Source organism: Microtus ochrogaster, chromosome 15, assembly GCF_000317375.1.
Source record: "Microtus ochrogaster isolate Prairie Vole_2 chromosome 15, MicOch1.0, whole genome shotgun sequence".
In the NCBI taxonomy this organism is placed as follows: domain Eukaryota; kingdom Metazoa; phylum Chordata; class Mammalia; order Rodentia; family Cricetidae; genus Microtus; species Microtus ochrogaster.
This window is the reverse complement of record NC_022017.1, coordinates 37,151,704-37,159,772: the sequence shown is the minus strand read 5'-3', so window position 1 is coordinate 37,159,772 and position 8,069 is coordinate 37,151,704.

Here is an 8,069-nt window from a genome sequence, read left to right as displayed (position 1 = left end):
ATTGCCCACCTCTTGAAAGGGAACATAGCAAACGTGCACAGGGCTGCAGCTGAGGATGTAATCCAAGGGCAGGCCAGTAGAGATGCCTGAATACTCACACAACTGTCAACTGCACAAAAATGGAGCTGGAAGGATGCCCCCGACCCATCAGTTTACTCACTCTAAATAAAACCACGAGGGGTTAAAGTTTATGCAGCAGACATCCAGTCCAGTGTTGAGCACTACCGTCCCTTTATGTAGTAAAGTGGGTAAGAAAACTGACAAAGACTACTTAATAATTCCAGTATGAGGACCATGAGAACAAAATATGTGTTCCAGATGCTTCGCAACTTAGTAAGTTTGTTTAGAAAGATTCCTTAGTGGGTGGAAGGAGAATGGGGCTGGTAAGAGCAATGTCTTATTTTGATAAATGGGATGCAAGAAGTGTTTATGTTGGGGGTACAGACGTACTACCTGTAGCCCACAATTGTCCTCCATTTGCTTCTCTTCTGCTTTTCTATTTTAGTGGATTAGAAGATTTCCTCAACCAAAGGAGCTCACAGGCATGTCCATGGTGGACATCAGGATTCTGGTACAGTGTTGGGAGGAGGGGGACAGTTGCAACAGTAGCAAATGCCGAAGATGCAGGAGGATGTGCTGGCCTGTTAGTTTTCTAAGTGGTCCCTAGCCCTCTTTTTTTTTTTTTTTGTTTTTCGAGACAGGGTTTCTCTGTGGTTTTGGAGCCTGTCCTGGAACTATCTCTTGTAGACCAGGCTGGTCTCGAACTCACAGAGATCCGCCTGCCTCTGCCTCCTGAATGCTGGGATTAAAGGTGTGTGCCACCACCGCCCGGCAGTCCTCTTAAGCCTTAGTGTTAAGTCACAAGATCCACCAGTGTGCTCCTAGCCAATCAGTGATAAAGAGCAAGAGAGATACAGTGCTTAGGTGACAAGAACACAGCAGCAGACTGTCTTATTTTGATAGGTAATAAATAATGGTTCTTAAATCTGCTAATTCTATCATCATTAGGTAGATTTAGCCTATGAAAATTTTAGTCTTATAATATATTGCATTTTCTACTTCACGTAGGGCTTCTCCTCAGTTATGAAATAACAGGCTTGATTAAATCTTCTTGGAAGGAATAAACAACTCAGTAATGTAGTCCATATTTTAAGACCCAATCAAAAAGAACAAAGACTTACCTAGGATGCTACAGAGTATTTTCTTATAACACTAGTCAATGTTTAGGGTTTTTCCCATTTAAGTATTCTTCTGAGATTAGCTGTGCATATTATTACCATAAAACATTGTTTTTCATGAATTCTATCAAATAGGAAGTCAAATATTTAGGCTCATCAAAGTTTAGCAGGGTGTGTGTCACAAAGTGTTGTTCCTCACTTACCATCCACCTTGTTTTATGAGTCAGGCAGGGTCTCTTGGTGACCTGGAACTTTCCCAATAGGCTTGGCTGGCTGACGATCAAGACCCAGGTATCCTCCTCTTTTTTTTTTTTTTTTTACCTCCCCCATGCTGAGCTTACGAGTGTACACCAGCTCTCTCGTGTGGGCTCTGGAGACAGAACTCAGGTTCTGTGTGAAGCACGTGTGAAGCTCTGTATTGACTGACTCGTCTTCTCAGTCACTAGACTTCAGAGTTTTAACATACTTTACATCTGCTCACATTCATAGCATCCTGGGCTTTTGAGTATGTCTTTTGCCTAATTGAATTTCCAACCATGTCTCTCAATGTCAGTCGGAAGCATTTTCAGATAGTGAGAGCTAGTTTCTGCATGACTCAGTCACAGCAATGCTCTCAGCTCTGACTACATTTTATTGCTATTATTACTCACTTCTTGTAGTCCAAACAGACCCTGATTCAGAGGCATATTTTTACTGTTCTCCTCATCACATACACAAAAGCTTTTTGTTTTAATGTGGGATTAATACTGTGGCCCTTTGAAAAACCAATGTAAGAGACAGTTAGGAGGGCTGGAGAGATGGCTCAGAGGTTAACAGCACTGGCTGCTCTTCCAGAGGTCCTGAGTTCAATTCCCAGCAACCACATGGTGGCTCACAACCATCGGTACTGAGATCTGGCGCCCCTGCTCCGGCGTGCGGGCATACAACGAGGCAGAATGTTGTATACACAATAAATAAATAAATCAAAAAAAAGGAGACAGTTAGGAATACAGAGTTATACTAAAATTAAGCAACATATCATGGTACTTATAAGGACAATTATTAGGACAACTTCATGAATTGAGGGGTGGTTAAGGCATAAGGACAGCTACTATATAGACAGTTGGAGTTCTCTAAAGCTTACAACTTTCAACTGATATCAAATGCCAAGAAAACTAAATATAAAAAGAAAAGAAAAAATCTTAGAATAAAATAAATCAGATTGATTTATTTACTTGTTTGTTTGTTTGTTACTTGTTGACATGAGGCCTTGTTATGTTTCTTAGCCTGGTCTCAAACTCTTAGGCTCAAATTGTCCTCTGTCTCGGTGCCCCAAGTAGCTTGTACTAAATGTATGCCATCATACCTGACCAATTCTTGTGTTTCTAAAACAAACACCTAAGTTGAAAATGGAGGTCACAGAGAGAACCACAGAACACTCAAAGTGCTGTTCATAGGATTGCCTACCGTTTTTCTAATCGTAGCAGCAGTAAACAAATAGGATTCCTCACAATGGTTTCAGCCATCTTCTTATGAGATATTTTTTTTTATTTTTTTATGTATCTATGTAAGTCTACTTCTCTTCTCTCCCATGTCATTGGATATGAATAGGACATGGCTGTAACTGGATTTTTACTAAAGCATACAGTGCTTGCTTTTTGTCTACCCAATTTCCCAGACAAATACAATTAATTATGATAACATCTAACCATAATTGTATTGCCTTGAGGCAAATTAAATAGGCAACTCTTCTGCCCTATATCCAAGTTATATTCAAGACCAGATGTATCATAATCAAAGGACAAAAATTGCATGTTCTCCTGGAGGCGTTATCTTAAAATTTATTTTTGAGACAAATGAGAGCATAAATGTAAGCAGAATTTATGTGAAAACAATGGTGAAGGGTCACAACTTTCTAATTCTACCCCATGCCCACATGAGAGACTAATGAATAATTATTGTGATTGTAATTCAGCTTCCAGCCTATAAAAGAAGAATCAATTCGAAACCTACTAGTATTCTTTAAGGGATTAGAGACCAATGACAATCATGCTTCTTCCTCTACAGGATCTGAAGATTCCTTCTATCACAGAGATTGAGTGCCAGAGAGACAATTGTCTCCTTGTCTATACAACCTTCATCTACATCTCCTCTGGGTCACTTGCTCTTCAGTTAGCTCTGCAGACTGTGGTTAGGAGCTGAGGTTTGGGGACAGATCGATGCAAACTCAAATTTCAAGGCCACTCCTCACTTACAGGACTTTCTGAGACCCTTGTTTAATCTCTCCAAGGTTTGGGTTCTTCACAACAATGTTGAGGACAGGCTTCTGCGTACAACCATAAGGAGTAAAGTTGGGGCTGTTCCACTAGCGTCTCACCCTCTTCTGATCCTTCCCTTGTGTGTACTTTTTATTCTTATGCCCTTTGTGGTCATTTGTATTCTCTTTTTCTCTCTCCCTCCATTTATTTCTCTTTCTTTTCCACTATTTTCCATATTTCTTAAGTCCTTAATGGATCCATGATAGGGAATAAAACAATTAATAAGACGTGACCTTTACTGCCTAGAATGCCATTGTATTTTTTTAAAGGGTTGTTTTCTCTCCTTTTTAGCAAATCCATTCCACCCTGTGTTAAATGCTAGAGCTAGTTAGCATTTTAGTAAATAGCAATGAGAGATAATGATTCCTTCTAATTGTTGAAAATGATAGTGTTTCTAAGGAAGGCTTTCCAGCTGTTTTGTCTGGTTTAATCAAGAACTTTTAACCTTATTATCTCAGGATCTTGTTCCCTCTCCACTGTGGTTTTCTGTATAAGGAATAGATGACTGGGATGTTGGCTTCCTAGGTGATCAAGGGTGTGTGCCTTGCACAATGTCCAGGTTGGCTCAGAAATGCTGGGTAATAAATAGAAGCCTGCCATTTACATTTGGACTCAGGAGTATTTCCAGGTACTCTAACACATGAGTAAGAAAATTGTTCTGAAATTCAGAGGTCTGTAGTCTCAACATGGAAAAGCATAATCACCCACAGAACTGGGCTTATGTGTTACAGGATTTGTTCTTCAGGTATTTGCAATGGCAACTGATCTCTATCTTAGTTATATCATAGACATATGAACACCTGGGAAAGTTAAAGCCTTTCAATCAGGTCTTGGCCCAGGCTATGTAGATTAAATGTTGTCTGAGAGCCTTGGGATTGGGATCCTAATATTGATATTTTGAACCATTTTCATGGTGATTCCAACATACAATCAAGATTGAGATCTACTGCCTTGAAAACCAAGTAAGTGTTCCTTCATACTGACATTGAAAAAAATTAAGCCCAAAAAGATTACAAGTATAAAAGGAGCAGACAGGATGTCTTCCAAAGACCATTATTCACTAACACTGACTAGTTAGTTAGGTTTCTAAAACCAGGCATGGTTTTCCTCTTGTCCAGTTAGAGAGAAATTGGTTACCACCAAAGGTACGTGTGCCACCACTACGTGTGTAGGGGTATTGTGCCATGCTGGTGCACCATAGCTGGGTAGGATTGTTGGTTATCTCCCTCCTTTGGAAGCTTGTGTGGTACTTCCTGATACTATGAAATCTAGTCCTCAGGAAGTGGGAACTCAGGTCATTTCTACAGCTGCGAATTTACCAAACCAGAATAATCAGTAACGGCAATCTATAGACATTTGTCCTTCTATCCACATCAAGTATAGTATTCACAACTCATCAAGGAAGCTTCTCTTTCCAATAGACAGAGCTCACCACAGAAACCCCCACCAATCAACTGTCAGAGTAGTGGAACCCAAACCCAATTTGGAGACATCTACAAAATATTCTCATATCTAAAGTTCAGGGAACTTGGCAAAAGTTTGTAAGAACCAGGTAGTTAGGGCCTTTGCTGACATTGCATTATCTAGAAACATCAGAAACTATACTTCTAAAATCTCACCAACATGTCTGCCCAAATATGAGCTCAGCAAGGAGACACCAGTAAACATGCCAAACTCAATGGAGACAAGCCCAGGAGCCCTCAGCTCTACACAAAGAATGACAGGCAACTGAGTAAAGCTGGGAGTAGGGGAGGTAGGTGATTCTCAAGAGCACACCGATTGGTTGTCCAGTGCCAAATAGTCAACCCTGAGAATATACATACAAGTAACATTATATGAACTCAACAACTTATATCTAGAAATACATATACATATACAAATGCATATAAGCATGCAATAACAATTGATGGAAAAAAGAAGCCATGAATTAGAAAACAAGGAAGAAGGAGTATATGGGAATGTTTGGACATAGGAAAAGTGAGGAATAAATGTTGTAATTAAAATACAATCTCAAGGGAATGGAGAGATGACTCAGTAGTTAAGAGCATGGGCTGCTCTTCCAGAGGTTTTGAGTTCAATCCCCAGCATCCACCTGGTGGATCACATCCATCTAGCTCTGTAGACCAGGCTGGTCTCGAACTCACAGAGATCCGCCTGCCTCTGCCTCCCGAGTGCTGGGATTAAAGGCATGCGCCACCACCGCCCGGCTGATCACATCCATCTATAATGGGATCTGATTCCCTCTTCTGGCATGCATGTGTGCATGAAATTATAGTACTCATATACATAAAATCTTAAATACATAAGATTTAAATACATAAATCTTAAAAAGTACAATCTCAAAAATAAAGCAACAAACAAACAAACAAGACCAGGTAAGTGGAAGACACAACTCAAACACAGGGATTGGAAGTCCCAATCCATATGTGTGCCTCCCAAGAACTGGAAGGCTGTATCATTAAACAATGGGGGAACACAGAGAATGAAACTTTCAAATGAGGAAAGTTATTGATGCAAATATTTATTTTGAAAAATGACTAGACAATGAGAACATCAGATTACATCATTATGACCTTTGGGGAAGATGTATTCAGGAGAAGTAAATAGACTCACACTTATCTCTGATAACTTGCAAATTTGTTTGCAGTTGCCAGGGAAGCACTAAGATGCTCACTAATTAAAAATGAATCATCCCAGGGCAGGTTTCAGAACCTGGTGCACACACTGGTCTAAACTTGGAGCAAGGCTATTTTGAGCAACAGTGGCTAAAACTTAATGCCTGATAGGATTTGGATAATGACCTTTCTAATATTATTGTGATCTTTTAATTATTTTCCGAGAAAGAATAAGACACCAAGGGAAAAAGGACTTCTATTTTTAATGGCCTATATCCTGAAAGCATACCAGTAAATATAGAAAAGAAAGTGTTCCTCTATTGAAGTACTAATGAATGTTTTTCTTGATTTGATGCTGTTTTGGAAGACTATAAATATAACAAAAGGGCCTTATTATTAATGGTTTATATGCAGATTGCCTTAGCAAATGTCTCAGGTCTTCCCAGCATAGAATTATAAAGAATATGCTTTTGCTTCTTCACACTTGCAGCCCACTGTAGCTCTTCCCAATATCCTCCCCAGTTATTTCTGGAGTTTCTGCTCTCTCAATGTGCCATAGAATCTAGGCATAGGCTAGGCTTTGAAAGATACATTGAAGTATGGTCATAAGAAGTACCTTAAGATCAATTTATGACTCTAGGTAGGTCTCTTTGAAATGATTGATTCCATTATAAATACCAATGTGGTTTTGTATGTTCACCATTTATACAAGCATTACTGTACTATAAATATCAATGATCTTTAGTCATGCCATTCATTTCTATATTTTTCAGAAAAACCATGTTGCTGGTATTCATAATATCATGAACAACTCCATCACATTTTACAAGTGATGAACATTTGAGTTGCCTGCACACCTCACTCTTCCTATGGATACAATGAACCTCCTTTCCAATAAACCTATGGACTCTACTTAGAACTTTCTAGGGAATGTGCCCAGGAGGATGATTATTAGGTTTAGAGCATTCTTAATTAATTACATTTCCTACTCATAGGAGCATGGAAGGATGAACAAAAGTTTCCTAGAATAAAGGGTGCAGGGTAAGTTATTGACTGGGAAAACACTGACAGAAACAAAAGGAACAGTGCTACTGCATGGTGGGATCTTGGGTTGTACTTCATCAGGACCAGGAGAGAGATGAGCCTGGGATGTGGTGATGGGAAACCAGATTTTGAAAGGCCTTCTATATTCCTGTAATCAGCTAAGGGAAGGGATTTGGATGCTGGTTTATATTGAGTTTTAAGCAAGACAGAGTTATTGTGAGATTTGCATATTAGATGTAGTACGTGTGTGTTCTGCCTGCTTGTCACCCTGACAAAAACATGACCTCAAACTCCAGCAGCTCACACACTACAAGGGAGTGTGTCCTTTCCTAAAGAGGGATCAATAAGTTCTATCAATGTTCTCCACAGCCATACTGTGCCTGGACAAATGCTGAGCAGGGCCAGTGTAGATGGGAATGCCTAACTCTCCAGTCCTTGCTGAGATTTGGTTTCAGGAGAGGTGTCATGCCTCAGAAGGGATGAGTGGGGAAAGGTGTTTGCAAAAGGAAACAGGAAAGCAGTTCAGGAGAGGCTAGCCATTTGCGCTTAGTTCTTATAATCCAAGAAATGGTAATGGAGTCGTCAGCAGTGTGTGGTGAGGCCGTGAGGCAGACATTAGACCCAGTGGGCTTTAAAACCAAAACACTGCTATATGGGAAGAGGGCTATCTAAATCCTATGTGCACTCACTAGGAAAAAGGTATGTAATTCCAAAGGTTATGAAATTCTGCTTCCTGTCTTTCAGCTGTCCTTGCTCAGGATCCTTAGTTGCTGACTTCACTTCTGGCAACAATACAAAAGCTAAGGGGATGAAAAGACAAAGACATCATGGGCCAGGTTCTCAGGGCATTGGGTTTTGTATCTTTTTCTGGTAATGTAAGTAGAGATGTCTGCTTTTGGGAATACTGCCTTCTAGGGCACAGTGTCCTCTGGTGG